The sequence below is a fragment of the Capra hircus genome, chromosome 3 (assembly GCF_001704415.2).
Source record: "Capra hircus breed San Clemente chromosome 3, ASM170441v1, whole genome shotgun sequence".
Taxonomy (NCBI): Eukaryota; Metazoa; Chordata; class Mammalia; order Artiodactyla; family Bovidae; genus Capra; species Capra hircus.
In genome coordinates, this window is record NC_030810.1 from 102095284 (window position 1) to 102109948 (window position 14665).

At 42.5% G+C, this 14665-nt stretch overlaps 1 non-coding gene across 1 annotated transcript; it reads right to left on the bottom strand.

Moving 5' to 3' along the window:
- TRNAS-GGA lies at window positions 13850-13921 on the bottom strand. Its single transcript has one exon. It is a non-coding gene; the product is annotated as a tRNA-Ser (tRNA).

The following is a 14665-nucleotide window of genomic DNA, read 5'->3' on the forward strand; positions in this document are numbered from 1 at the left end:
TCTTCATTTTTTCTCTTTCATCTACTTTCCCCACAAAAGTCCACTGATAATCTTTGTCTACAGCTTAACCTTAGAACTGAGTCAGATGATCAAACTCAATCCCCCAGCTCTGGTGTCTATGTTCCTGAACTCTCCCCCGGATCCTTTTTGTTGCTTCTTGATAAATGATGCCCCTGCTTATCCCCTGGTCAGAGAGTGCACTTGCTCTAGCCTGTGTTGGACCAGGTCTATGAGACAAGACTTATGCTTTATCCTCTACTCCTAGGCTGTAATTACATACCCTACCTGGGCTTTTATCCCTACCCCCAACTGCCATCCCCCTGCCAGAACTATCTCTCTGCCACTTTTATTCACAGCTGTGGAAATCTCTTCACTTGACTGGAGGCTCTGTGTCTTCCTGTTTGGAAATTGTGCTTCTTGGACACTGGTTTGTGGGCTTGTGCACTGTTCCTGGTGCCTTCAAGCTGCTTCTCTGAGCCTGAGTCAGTTCTCTCAGCCTCTGACCCTGAGAACTCTGGTCATATACTGAATCCCCTTCCCTTCCTGCTCACATGTTCTGTGAGGAGATTGTGATTGTCTTTGTTAAAGTCCTTGGTGCTTGTGAAACAGCAGTGAAACTCAGCAAACTTTGAGGTATTTAAGTGCTTGAGAACTAGTAGTGTAGAGGACTCTTGCCTGGAAAATCCCATGGACAGAGGAGCCTGGTAGGCTGCAGTCCATGGGGTCGCGAAGAGTTAGACACAACTGAGCGACTTCACTTTCACTTTTCATTTTCAATGCATTGGAGAAGGAAATGGCAACCCACTCCAGTGTTTTTGCCTGGAGAATCCCAAGGACAGCAGAGCCTGGTGGGTTGCTGTCTATGGGGTTGCACAGAGTTGGACACGACTGAAGCGACTTAGCAGCAGCAGTGGCAGCAGTGTAGAGGAGAGGGAGCTTTGTAAGCCTGCAGTAGATAAAAATGAGGAAGCTTGGTCTTGAAGAGTGGGTAGAATTAATAGGTTTAGTGAGAGAACAGAGTGGGTTGAACATGAGGTTTTGTGGGACAACGAGACATTAGCCTAATGGAATGGAGACAGTGTGTTTGGAAGTGGTGGTGTGAAGAGGTAGGTAGGTAGGCCAGGGCTGGAACAGGGCCTGGAGCACAGGTCAAGAATGTTGCATTACAGCAGCAACAGCAGCAGCAGCAGCAGCAGCAGCAGCAGCAGCAGCAGCAGCAGCGAACTATTCTAAATAGGGATTTTCCTGGGAACTTGACATAAAGTCATAAGAGGGGCATGTCATTAGGACCTATATATCCACCTGCCTATCTTTGAGGATCTCAAATTTACAACATTTCCAAATGCTGCTTATAAAAGAGGTTCCCTGGGCTGTTTGTTCATGGTGTCCTGTTTCTTACCTATTTGCTTGTTTTTTTTTTTTTTTTGCTCAGTCTCCTCTAGTGTCAGGGAGCCTCATTAGGCATTACTGACAAAATGGAGGCACAGTCCCAGCCCTCTCTCCTCATTCCGCAGGCACGGTCCCGGGGTGAAGGAGTTACGTTTTGTTATCCTGACTTGTTCTTTCCTTTCTTTGGTTGAGTTGGCTGGAAGAAATGTTAAGGTGCTTATTGTTCGTGAGAGAAGCATGAGAAAGCACAAAGCCTTCTACAGTTGTGCCCAGAAAATAATCTATAAAGCAACCATTGACATTTGTTCAAGGATTTTCACAAAGAATGTCCCAGGATGAGCACGTAGGCCACACCTTGAGGCCATGGGAAAAATTGTTATCTGAGACCTGTTTGTGAGGGAAATGTTTATGGCAAAAGAAGTTTGCTGAGTTTAGGGTTTAGGAATAATTAAGAATAGTTAGAAGCCTTTTTAAGAGATAGTGAGTTTAGGATACTAGGGGCAAGCAGGATTTAAAAAGATAAGAAATAAGTTGAAGAATGTGGTATACAGCCCAGACATAAGCAGGAGTTACAATGTAATGACAAGTAAACACAATTCTGAGAGAATCCCTGAAGCAGAAACTCTGTTTGAAGGGCAACAATGAGACAATAATCTGGGTGAGGGGGAACTGAAAATGTCAAACCTCTGACCTAATGCTTTCGAAAAAGTGTAAAAGAGAACCTGATGCTTGAAATAAACATGTAGTCCCGTACCTTGAGTCAGAGGCTACATCATTTCCCGCTGACACCGCTCATCCCTTCAGGCTGATCCCCTGGCTGCTGGAGCTGGACTCCGGCACTCTAGCGATTCCTGGAATGAATGCTGAAAGACTCTGGTTTCCTTTTGTGTCCCCAGAGTCCCCCACAGTATCAAATACTCAGTGCTGTGAAAATACTTGTTGACTGAGTGAATAAACTAAATGTCTGTTTCTCCCAAGGACTGCACAGAATCAGACACTACTGACGAGACTTAGCATGTGTGCACACACGCACCCAAGCTTCTCTGCCCTCTCAATGCTCAAATATGTTAGTGCTGACACAATCAATCAGGCTTGCAAAGTTGGAAACTTGGAGTCAGTCTTGGTGAAGACGTGAGCACAGGACCTGGCTGCTCCTGAACTTGACATGGGGACAGTAATCCCACTGAGACCTTGTTTTTTTTACTCCGTATGACAAGATAACATTTATATACCCTGTTGCATTTTAGATGTGAAGGCTGAAAGCCTCAAGCTTAAACATTGATAGGAGTGAAAACTCATTGGAAGGCAGGGCTGTGAATTGTAAATTACATATTTCTACAGGTAACCATCATGTTACTGTTGTGATTTCTTCCAAGGGGCAGAATCACACAGTGGTCAAGAGTATGGGCTCTGGAATCAGATTCAGTTCAGTTCAGTTCAGTCGCTCAGTCGTGTCGTACTCTTTGCGACCCGATGAATTGCAGCATGCCAGGCCTCCCTGTCCATCACCAACTCCCGGAGTTCACTCAAACTCATGTCCATCAGGTCCATGATGCCATCCAGCCATCTCATCCTCTGTCATCCCCTTTTCCACCAGCCCCCAATCCCTCCCAGCATTAGAGTCTTTTCCAATGAGTCAACTCTTCACATGAGGCGGCCAAAGTACTGGAGTTTCAGCTTTAGCATCATTCCTTCGAAAGAACACCCAGGAGTGATTTCCTTTAGAATGGACTGGTTGGATCTCCTTGCAGTCCAAGGGACTCTCAAGAGTCTTCTCCAACACCACAATTCAAAAGCATCAATTCTTCAGTGCTCAGCCTTCTTCACAGTCCAACTCTCACATCCATACCTGATTACTGGAAAAACCATAGCCTTGAATTGCCTGGGCTCAAATCCTTGTTGTGCTACTTACCAGCTGTGCGTCTTTGGGAAAGCTGTGTAACTTCCCTATGGTTCAGTTTTCTCCTGTGTAAAATATGGGTGTGAATAATACTTCCCTCACAGAGTTGCCATGATCCAGTTCTTAGAGCAGTGGTGGCACATATTAATGCTCAGTAAGGTTTAACTGTAATTATTCACTCTGGGTACTTAATGGGCCGTTGAGACAAGCTTGTTTCTCTTGCCCTTTTGGGCTGCTGCTCTGAGACAAGTGGCCTGGCCTCATTAAGATGTGGCCAAGGGTGTGGTAGGAAGAGATATTTAAATTTTGTTGAGTGAGGAGTGGGTTCCTGCAGGAGATGACAGTGGGCACAGAGGGAGGTCCCAGGTCCAGATGGGATTATTTCGGATGGAATGCACATATAATTCCCTGACACAGTGAAGGAAGTGTTACTGCCTAGCTATGTATACACAGTGCTGCACAGAGATGGAAAGATCTCTGGTCTGTCCTGGTTTTGCTTTGTAGTAGGAGAAGGCAGCCCAGTCTGAAGACTGTGTTTGGCCTCATCGCAGTCCTGCTCTACTTCCCCCTCCTCTCCTTCCTCAAATGACTCTCCAGCTCAGCGAGCTTAGCTGGACACTTCGTTCCAAGAGTGGTGGTGGTGTCGAGGTAGACCAGAGGGCTTGGTGCTTTTTCCAAACTGGTTAGCCATGAAACGTTACTTTTCACCACTAAGTTCTAGTTCCCCGCTGCTGCTGCTGCTGCTGCTAAGTCGCGTCAGTCATGTCCAACTCTGTGCAACCCCATAGACAGCAGCCCAACAGGCTCCTCTGTCCCTGTGATTCTCCAGGCAAGCAGTATCAAGCATTTAATTCTCTTACTACTTTGCGTACAAACAGAGCAAAGATGGATTTGTTAACCAGTTATTTTGCACTGTCTAGTGGGTTTTATTGTGCTGACTTTTAAAATACTTGGAAATGAAAGTTTTTTTTTGTTTTTTGTTTTTTTGTTTTTGTTTTTGTTTTTTTTTTTTTTAGGTACAGAAACATCTGTGGTCAGCCATGTGTAGTATTAATGAAGTCTTTCCCAGCCCACTCTGGGCTTCACACAGGTGTGCTCTGAGGGCTGCACAGTCCAGATTGAGGGACCTGAGGACAAAGATATCAGCATCCCTTTCTTCTGAATGCAGAAGGCAAGGTGCAGGTGTGAGACGTTCAAATTTGAAAGATGTTGCTATTGCAAGGAACCTTTATTTTTTCCTACTCTGCCTCTATGCAGAATAGAGAAAAGACTGCCTAAACAGAGATGGACGGGAGTTGGAGAGAAATAAAGAGTAGGATACAGTTTGTGGGTCTGTATTCTTTCTTTCTTTTTTCTTTTTTTTTAATTTTTATTTTTACTTTATTTTACTTTACAATAATGTATTGGTTTTGCCATACATTGACATGAATCCACCACGGGTGTCTGTATTCTTTCTTTGCCCCAGAGTTAGTGTGAAAGATGGTGAGGTGTTTTTTTTTTTTTTTTTTTAAAACAGAAAGGCATCATTGTATTTTCTGAATAAGACCTTGATCAGGGTAAGCAGTTCTTTGCGTAACACATTGTACTCTTCCCAGAAATAAAGGAATCTCTTTAAATAAACATTTCCAATGTCAGTGCATAGTCCTGTCTCTCTAATGTGGGCATATTAGAGATGAGGGGACACATGCCTCTGTTAGTGTTACTAACTGACAGTCCTTTCAGACTGTGGAGGACAAACGTGATCTGACACGTCTTGGAATAAGTGAGGGGGCTGAGTTTCTCCTAGCTCATAAGTGGCATCAAAGGACACCTGCAAGTTCCATCCAATTATTCCTCTTCCTTTCCTGGATACTTGTCTTGTCTTCCTCTTCACCATTCTGACCGTGTCACTTTTCTATTTTGAAGTCTTGGGATATGGTTTCACCTTGTCCATTTGGGTCTGTTTAGACTCAACCTCAAATATGTGACCCCTCTCCATTCATCCTTTGACACTTTCCTAGACCTGTTTCCAGAGCCAGGACCACTTCCTGAACTGGAGTCATCTTTTTGTTGACAATATTCTGAAATACCTCTAGCTTCTCCCTCCTGTCATTTCACTCCTTCAGTGCCAACTTGATTTCCAAGAACTGAGCACTTTACTGCCTGTGGCAGATAGGTAGGACCACAGCTAGACTTTGGCATCTTTGTGTGAGTTAGAAAGGCTTCCTCTTTGCATGGATCTAGTCCTCTGGAAACATCACTTGGCAAATAGGGGGTCCCTGGGGAAAAGAAAAAAGTACCCAGATAGATATAGTTTTTTGCTAAGGATACATGGGTTGTTAAGTGGACATGGATTGGGTTTCTTGAACTTGCTCCCTGTGGGTACTTCTGGACAGTGGACAGATTTTACAGCTGTAGTTTGTGCCTTGTGTTAAGAAGAAAAACTTCAGAATCACACCACTTGGGTTCAAATGCTAGCTCTGGTGACCAGAGCCAATTACTTAATTGCTGTGCTTCACTGTCCTCATCAGTAAAGTGTGTATATGGGATTATCTCTCATGGGGTAATTGAAAAGGTTGGAGTCCATAATCACACTTTTGAAAGTATGGGTCTCAGTCATGTTATAATGCATTATGAGTATTGTCAGCATTGGGTAAACATCTCAAAGAGGTGCAAATCTGATCACCCCAATTGCTCCCAGAGTGGGCAGAAGAGAAGGCTTGGATTAAGGGTGCATCAAGATCAGCTCCTCCTGCTCAGCTTGATGACTCCTCATCTAGACAGGGCTTCCACCTCCACTGAGAGATGTCACAGATAATGACTGTGATGTGCTGAGCTTGTTTTCTTCTCACTTACTTCTCCTCCCTGTCCTCTCCCTCATGTCCTCCATGTACATATTCCTTCAATCAGCAATCTGATATAATATCTACAACTGCATATTGCTTATTACTTGCTTTCCTGTCACTGTTAATTCTGTATTTTGCTTGTCTCATTTTCTTTAGTTCTGTTTCCAAGAAAGGTCTCTATATCTTTAATTCTTCCTTTGGAAACTCCCTGCAACCCCATGTTCTGTGAGCCATCTGGTTTTCTGTGATGCTGTTTCTCTTTACTCTGTGGAGTGGAGCCTGCTGCTCCCAGTGAAGGCAGTGTGCGCTGGTGGATTGAGAATGAGTTTTGTGGTCAGTCCCATCTGACCTACACATCCTGGCTGAGCTTTGTGTCCTTGGACTCACAGTTCACTTCTGAGAACCCCAGTTAGCACGCAGAAAAGCTTAAGGATCTCTGCTCCAAAGAGTTGTGAGGTTAAAAAGGAATAAGTGACCCAGCATTGATACATCAGTCCTAGTATATTCCATATTGTTACTTTACCTTTACCTGAAAAGCTGCTGCTGTTGCTTGGAAGGCCTGTCTTTACCACAGTAATGGAATTAGGGGGAAATTTGATGGCAAAATTATCATTACCTTCACAGATACACAGTTTGGGTTCAGAAGAGGTCTTGTCCCTTTTTCCCATTCCTGTAACCCTCTCTAGGGTTCATTCAGTGTCTGGGACCCTTCACTTGTCCTTTCACCTGCCCTGCCAATTCCATACCTGCCATTAACTTCACTTTATTTTCTGTGCTTGCTCTGCCAGGTTGTTGTGTGTTGGTGAATATCATGAACTGCGGTGCATTCGCTGTTCTCTACACATTTGTGATTTTCCATCTTATGTCAGTTCTGAATCCTCCCTGACAATCTCTTTCCTCATTCCTAGTTGATGCCCTTCCCAGACCTCTCAGTGCTTCACACCTTTCCCACTTGTTTCAAACTTCCTTCCCTCCCTCCCCATATTCTCTTGAGCAGATTATTTCACATCCTTTTTTGTTAAGAGGGAGAAATGCCTAAAAAAGCATTAGGGGTCCACTCTTGAGAAGAATGTTTGAATAAATGACATGGAAGACATTTAAAGAAAAAAAAATGTCTTTGAGGTTACCAGGATTACAGTTGGTCATTTCTTGTGGTAAAACAGCAATTTCCCCACATAGGTTAATTATCATACTTGTAGATATCATTATCGTGAAAGTCAGGGAGAAACATTTTTACATTAGGGAGTCTGCAGTTTATAGGAAAGGGCTCAAAACTTCATTGACTTAAAGAAACTAATTCTAGGTAGAATCTTGTTCCTTATTTTCAGGTTATCTCAGGAGTAAAGATTTTTTTCCCATCTGCAAAAGTGGTATCTGATGTACTTGGTTGTAATAGTGATGGACAAGGGGTGAGTTTTGTTTTCTCCATAGGGGCATGTGTGGTTGCTAAGTTGCTTCAGTTGTGTCCAGTTCTTTGAAACCCTATGGACTGTAGCCTGCCAGGCTCCTCTGTCCATGGATTCCCCAGGCAAGAATACTGGAGTGAGTTGTCAGACTCTCCTCCAGAGGATCTTCTTGACTCAGGGGTGGAACTTGCATCTGTTTATCTCCTGCATTGGCAGGTGGGTTCTTTACCTCTAGTGCCACCTGGGAAGCCCCTCCATAGGGACAATAGATGTGATTTCTCCTAACCTCCATTCTTCTCAGAGGAATCCACTGGATCACAGATCATTTAAATGTAGATTGCTAGATCCTGTCTTCTAGAAATTCTGACTCAATGGGTCTGGGATAGAATCCATGAATTGGCTTTTTGAATAAGTACCTCAGGTGATTATTCTCATCCTAGGAACCTCTTTTAGTAACACTGAGATAAGAACGTCTTCACTCATTTTTACCTCCTTTTAGTCTCAATGTACTCTTGAGAGTCCCTTGGACTGCAAGGAGATCCAACCAGTCCATTCTAAAGGAGATCAGTCCTGGGTGTTCTTTGGAAGCACTGATGCTAAAGCTGAAATTCCAATACTTTGGCCACCTCATGTGAAGAGTTGACTCATTGGAAAAGACCCTGATGCTGGGAGGGACTGGGGGCAGGAGGAGAATGGGATGACAGAGGATGAGATGGCTGGATGGCATCACCAACTCGATGAACATGAGTTTGAGTGAACTCCGGGAGTTGATGATGGACAGGGAGGCCTGGCGTGCTGCAATTCATGGGGTCGCAAAGAGTCAGACACAACTGAGCGACTGAACTGAACTGAGCCTCAAGTGTATAGGGAAACCTACCCTTTCCTAAGGCCGATTTCGGTATATGTGCTCTTGTTTCCATTTCTGTCATTTCTTCCAGGTCCTTGAGCCAGCAATGAAACCTCTTTCTGGCATCGACTATCTCTTTCTTTTCAGTCTCCTTCTGAAAATATGGTTTCCAAATATTAATATTTTTTCAAATATTTCCAATTATTAATATTTTTCACTCATTTAGTAAACTTTATTGGGTGTCTCCTAGGTTTTCAACACATACTTTAATTTCCTTCTTTGTAAAGGCTTCTTCTCTCTTCCTTGCCTACTCTTGTACTTCTCTTTCCTGTCAGACTTCTTGAAAGAATCTTTCCTTTCCCATACTGACTTGTAATAACAATAACAGCAACAACAAATAGTAACAAGGACAATAATAATAACACTTGGAGGATGACTGTGGACCCGGCACTTTTCTAAGTGCTTTGCATATGTTAACTATGTAGCAGATACTCTGTGTGTCCTTTAAAAAAATGTATATATTTTATGTATATATGTGTGTATTGTTCTTGTTGTTGTTAAGCCACTTCAGTCGTGCCTGACTCTGTGCGACCCCATAGATGGCAGCCCACCCAGCTCCCCCGTCCCTGGGATCCTCCAGGTAAGAACACTGGAGTGGGTTGCCATGTCCTTCTCCAATGCATGAAAGCGAAAAGTGAAAGTGAAGTTGCTCAGTCGTGTCTGACTTAGCGACCCCATAGACTGCAGCCTACCAGGCTCCTCCATCCGTGGGATTTTGCAGGCAAGAGTACTGGAGTGGGTTGCCATTGCCTTCTCTGATATGTGTGTATACACACACACTCACACACACACACACACATATATATATATTTCTGGACTGTTTATTCAGACATGTTGATCTATTTGTTTACTCTTTTTCTAGTTCTCTCTGGCTTTATTTACTATAACTTTATAAAATACATTTTATATTCATGCCTGTTACTGGAGTTCTCTTAGCTTCTGAAAGCAGCACTTTCTCCTTCTTCCTCTATTCACCTTTATCAACATTCTTCACTGACTTTTCTTCTTTGTGTTCCTCACAGTCCACTTAAGTCTTTCCTAACTAGCATTTCCAGCCACAGTTCCTGATCCTTTTTGCCTGCCTGCTTCAGTCAAAGACATCTACTCTTTGTTCCCTGAACACCCTACCTCTTTGATGTCTTTGCACATGGAGTTTCGTTCTCTGCCTATGCAATCTGAGAGTATATTGTATGGCAGATTGTCACAGCTGTGTCTCGGAGTACCTGGTGGTTTAATATCTTCAACATCTGGAATGCTCTGACTAAGAGTTGTAGACAAGGACCAAGCAGGAGCTGGGAGGGTTGCTCAGGGATCTTTCACTTATGCAATAAAGCTTACAGAGTGGGGGAGTCGGAGGACGCAGGAGGGGGTGATGGTGGCAGGGCTGAGACAGGGGATTCTGGGTATTGACCTTGGATCATTGTTTTTAAAGAGTGCTAGACTGTGGGAGGTTGTTTATAATTAGTCCCTTAATGACTAATGAGCCCCTTAAATGAGGCTTGCACTAGGGAGGACTAGGTCAGAAATGCCACCCTCTGGAATTGAAGCTAATGAGAACCATTAACTGTGATGAGACAAATAAAATGTGAGGAGATGAGTTATCTGCAGCAGGGATCCTCCCTTAGGATTGTTCTTAGGTGTGTTGCTGATGAGCAAGAGTGTTTCTCAAATGTTCCTTAAGGACATTAAGTATCTTTGCATGGAGGGTAGGAAAAGGAGAGTCAGAGGATGAGTACCAGTTGGTGTGTCTCCAGCAGTGTCTAGACCATGGGGCTGATCCAGTCCTAGGTGTTTGACTGTAGTTGTTTAAAGAAAAATATTACCAGAGTGGACGACATATGGTAACAACACATGTGCTTTTGAGTCAGACTGGGTATAAATCTTGGCTCTACTAATATAGGCAAGTCACTTAACCTTTCAGGGTTTCAGTTTTCTCTTCAATAAACTGAGTGTAGTTCCTCTAGTCCTAAGGTTTCTATGAGGGTGAAATTAAGCAATAAGTAATATATTAATAATATATATAAAGCGCATGATTTTATATTCCCAGTTCATAAAATGTTAGTTTCATACTCTTTCCCTTTGAAGACAGATTATTAAAATCATCAGTTTACTATTTCATGGTAGGCTAGCTCTTTGAGAATCAAGCTTCTTTGCTGTAAAGCTCATTGAAGAATCTCTGCTGTTTCTTAAATGAACCCACCCAGTGGGAGGGAAGTTCCCAAGATAGACAACTGGTCCTGTTCTCAATGCATATCTGTCTTGCATAAAAAAACCTGGACCATTAAGACTTTGCTTTAGTATTAATCTGTCTTCCAGAAATTGATTACATATGAGTGCACAGAAAAAAATTGACTTTATTTTCTGAATTAGGATGCAGACTCTGGATAAGTTCCTGAGATCCTGTAAGATTCTACCCTCAGCAGTTAGTCTACCCCTTTCTATTTTTTTTCTAGGTGAAATATTACAATTCTTAGATTTTGGAGTCATAACAAGGAGAAGAGGAATAGTATGGAAAATTTGACTTAGATATCCAATGAGGTATTTATTTGAAAATTTTTGCTTAATCTTAATTTTCTTTCTTCTGAACCCTAAAATTTAGAAGAGGTAAAGAATAAGGTTGAGATATTGCCTGGTAAAAGGGTCAGATTTGGTCCTCATCCTTGTAGACTTAGATGTTCACTGATGTTGGTGTCTCAAGAGTTACTTAGATTCAGGAAAGCTGTTTCTCTGTAACTAACCTAACCAGGTCTGCAATATGAAACTAGAATGCCAGCTTATTAATTTCCAGTCAGAAATGTGCTATCAGAAACACTGATTGTCTCTATTTTTAAAATTTATTATTTATTTATTTTGGGCTGCACTGGGTCTTTCTTGCTGCTCAGGCTTTTCTCTAGCTGTAGAGTGAGGGCTCGTCTCTAGTTGTGGTGTATGGGTCTCCCATGGTGGCGGCTTCTCTTGTCGCAGAGCACGGGCTCTAGGCACACAGGCCTCAGTAGTTGTGGTACACTGGCTTAGTTGCCCCGCAGTGTGTGGACTCTTCTCGGACCAGGGATCAAACCTGTGTCCTCTGCACTGGTAGATGGAGCCTTCATCACTGGGCCACCAGAGGAGTCCCTAGGTGTCCTTTTTAATCTGGTTAGTCAGTGCTTCCTCCTTTGGGGAAAATAACAGGAAGCCAGCATTTCAGAAGTCTCCCTGGTGAGTGTCAAGTCTAAAGCACACAGGTGTTTGTACGATTTGGATGGTGAATCTCATTAGGTGTTGATGTGCTGATTTGTTTATTTCAACCATATGTCAGTGGAGTAGCTTGTCAGAACACTTTCTTCCTTGAATGGTCTTTGACGGCATGCTCATGTTGATCTTTGTGTCCTTATTTTTGTGAAATATTGAATAATTATGGCTTATAAATAAGTGTAGGGAGTAATATAAGAATAAATATCAACTTACCTAAGAAAACTTTTGGACTTGTTTTTTTGTTCAGTCCCATTTTTTTCCCTCTCTCCAGAGGTAACTGCTGTTCTGAATCTGGTGTTTTACATTCCCATAAGGACTTTTATATTTACCAAATATGTGTTAATTACAAATAATAATTAAGTTAACACATATTTGACAAGTAATAATGGGCTCCCCTTATAGCTCAGTTGCGAAAGAATCTGCCTGTAATGCAGGAGACCCGGGTTCAATTCCTCAGTTGGGAAGATCCCCTGGAGAAGGAAATGGCAACCCACTCCAGTATTCTTACCTGGAGAATCTCATGGACAGTGGAGCCTGGCAGGCTACAGTCCATGGGTTGCAAGAGTCAGACTCTACTTAGCGACTAAACCACCACCACAAATAATAATATAGGTATTATGATGTATATTGTAAGACTTTATAAAGGGTAACACACAGTATAGAGATGTTTTACAGGTTTTCATGCAATGTTTATATTTTGGGGACTTCTCCGTATTGAGATACACAGATAGTCTCTGACTTACAGTGGTTTGGCTTATACTGTTTTCAGCTTTGTGATGGTTTGAAAATGATAAGCCTTCAGTGGAAACTGTTGTTTGAATTTTGAATTTAGATCTTTCCCTAGGCTAGTGACATGTGGTACAATTCTCTCTAGGTGCTGGTCAGTGGCAAGGAGCCATAGCTCCTGGGCAGCTATGCAATCACGAGGGTAAACAACTGATACAACCATTCTGTTTTTCTCTTTCAGTATAATGTTCAGTAAATTACATGCAGTACAATAAATTACATGTACTACAATTTGTTATAAAATAGGCTTTGTTTTAGATGATTTTGCCCAGCTAAAGACTAATATAAGTGTTCTGAGCATATTTAAAGTAGGCTAGACTGAACTATGATGTTTGGTAGAATAGATGTATTAAATGCATTTTCAGTGCAATGTATTTAACCTTACAATGATTTTATTGGGATGTAGCTCCCATCATAAGTTGAGGAAGATTTGAATACACTTAGGAGCAGAAAACTTCTTCCCTTCTAGTTTATGTGGCTAGCCTAATAATTAAGTTGATATAGATTAACTGGAGAAAAACAATTTTAATTTCATACATATTGGAGTTCCATAAGAATACGAGACTCAAAGGCAGTCAGGCAGTTGAGGCTTATATAAATGTTCTGAGCAAAGGAGAAAAGGGTGCTGTGTTATACTGTGCTTAGTTGCTCAATTGTGTCCAACTCTTTGCTACCCCGGGTACCAAGGAGTTCTCCAGGCAAGAATGCTGGAGTGGGTAGCCATTCCTTTCTCCAGGGGATCTTCCTGGAGAAAGATGAATTGAATTGAATTGATGCCATGAATTGAACCGGCGTCTTCTGCATTGTGGCAGATTCTTTACCAGTCGAGTTACCAGGGAAGCCCAGAGACAAGGGTAGGGGATTTCAAAGAGAGGAAGACAGTTCATAAGAAGAGAAGAGCAAATGTTTGGTAAACAAATGTTTTCCAGGCCATGGAGATAAGTCTTCCTGATACAAAAAGTTATTTCTGCTAATAGCTTTGATCCTAGTATAGGCCTTGTGAAAAGTGAAAGTGTTTGTTAGTCACTCAGTTGTGTCTGACTCTTTGCAACCCCATGGACTGTAGCCCACCAGGCTCCTCTGTCTGTAGAATTCTCCAGGTGAGAATTCCCTTCTCCAGGGGATCTTCCCAACCCAAGGATCAAACCTAGCTGTCCTATAGTATGGAAGATTCTTCACTGTCTGAGCCACTCGAGAAGCCCCAGTAGGCCCTGTACCTAAACTCTTTTAGACAGTTAAGTGAGTGAGTGAGTGAGTGAGTGAAGTCACTCAGTCATGTCCGACTCTTTGCGACCCCATGGACTAGTAGCCTACCAGGCTCCTCTGTCCATGGGATTCTCTAGGCAAGAGTACTGGAGTCAGGAGTACTGGAGTGGGTTGCCATTTCCTTCTCCAGGGGATCTTCCCGACCCAGGGATCGAACCTGGGTCTCCTGCATTCCAGGCAGACGCTTTAACCTCTGAGCCACCAGGGAAGCGGGAGCGGCAAAAACAAACAAACCCCAGAAAAGGAGCTCTTCCCGAGTCAGCTAGGCCTTGATTACCTTCAGCTCAGAATAATCCATATGCCAACGTAGCATAATTTTTGGTGTTGTATTCTGTACTCCCTCCACCCCTGCCTTAGGTATATCTCATTAATTTTAACTGTTGTATAGCATTCTAGTGTATGGATATATCACAATTGATTTATCTATTCTTCTCTTGAACTTTTAAGTTATTTGCAACATTTTCTGACTCTCATGTCATCGCCAAATTGCTTCCTAAGTGGTTACCAATGTAGATCTTCATTGCTCAATATCTTCTCTAATGTCCTATGCCAGAATAATTTTTTTGTAATCTGATTGGTATGAAATGATATTCCATTATATCTTAATATTATGTTTCTCTGAGCATTGTTTTAAAAATGCCACTTGGCTGTTAAAATTTCTATTTTGGTGAACTTTCTTTTTATACGTTTTCCTGTTTTTCCCCACCATACAAAGAACCATCACCATATAAAGAACTTATAAATATCAAATTAGAGGAAGAACTGACTCATTTGAAAAGACCCTGATGCTGGGAAAGATTGAAGGCAGGAGGATAAGGGGATGACAGAGGATGAGATGGTTGGATGACATCACCGACTCAATGGACATGAGTTTGAGTAAACTGGACATGAGTTGGCAATGGACAGGGAGGCCTGGCATGCTGTAGTCCATGGGGTCACAAAGAGTGGACAT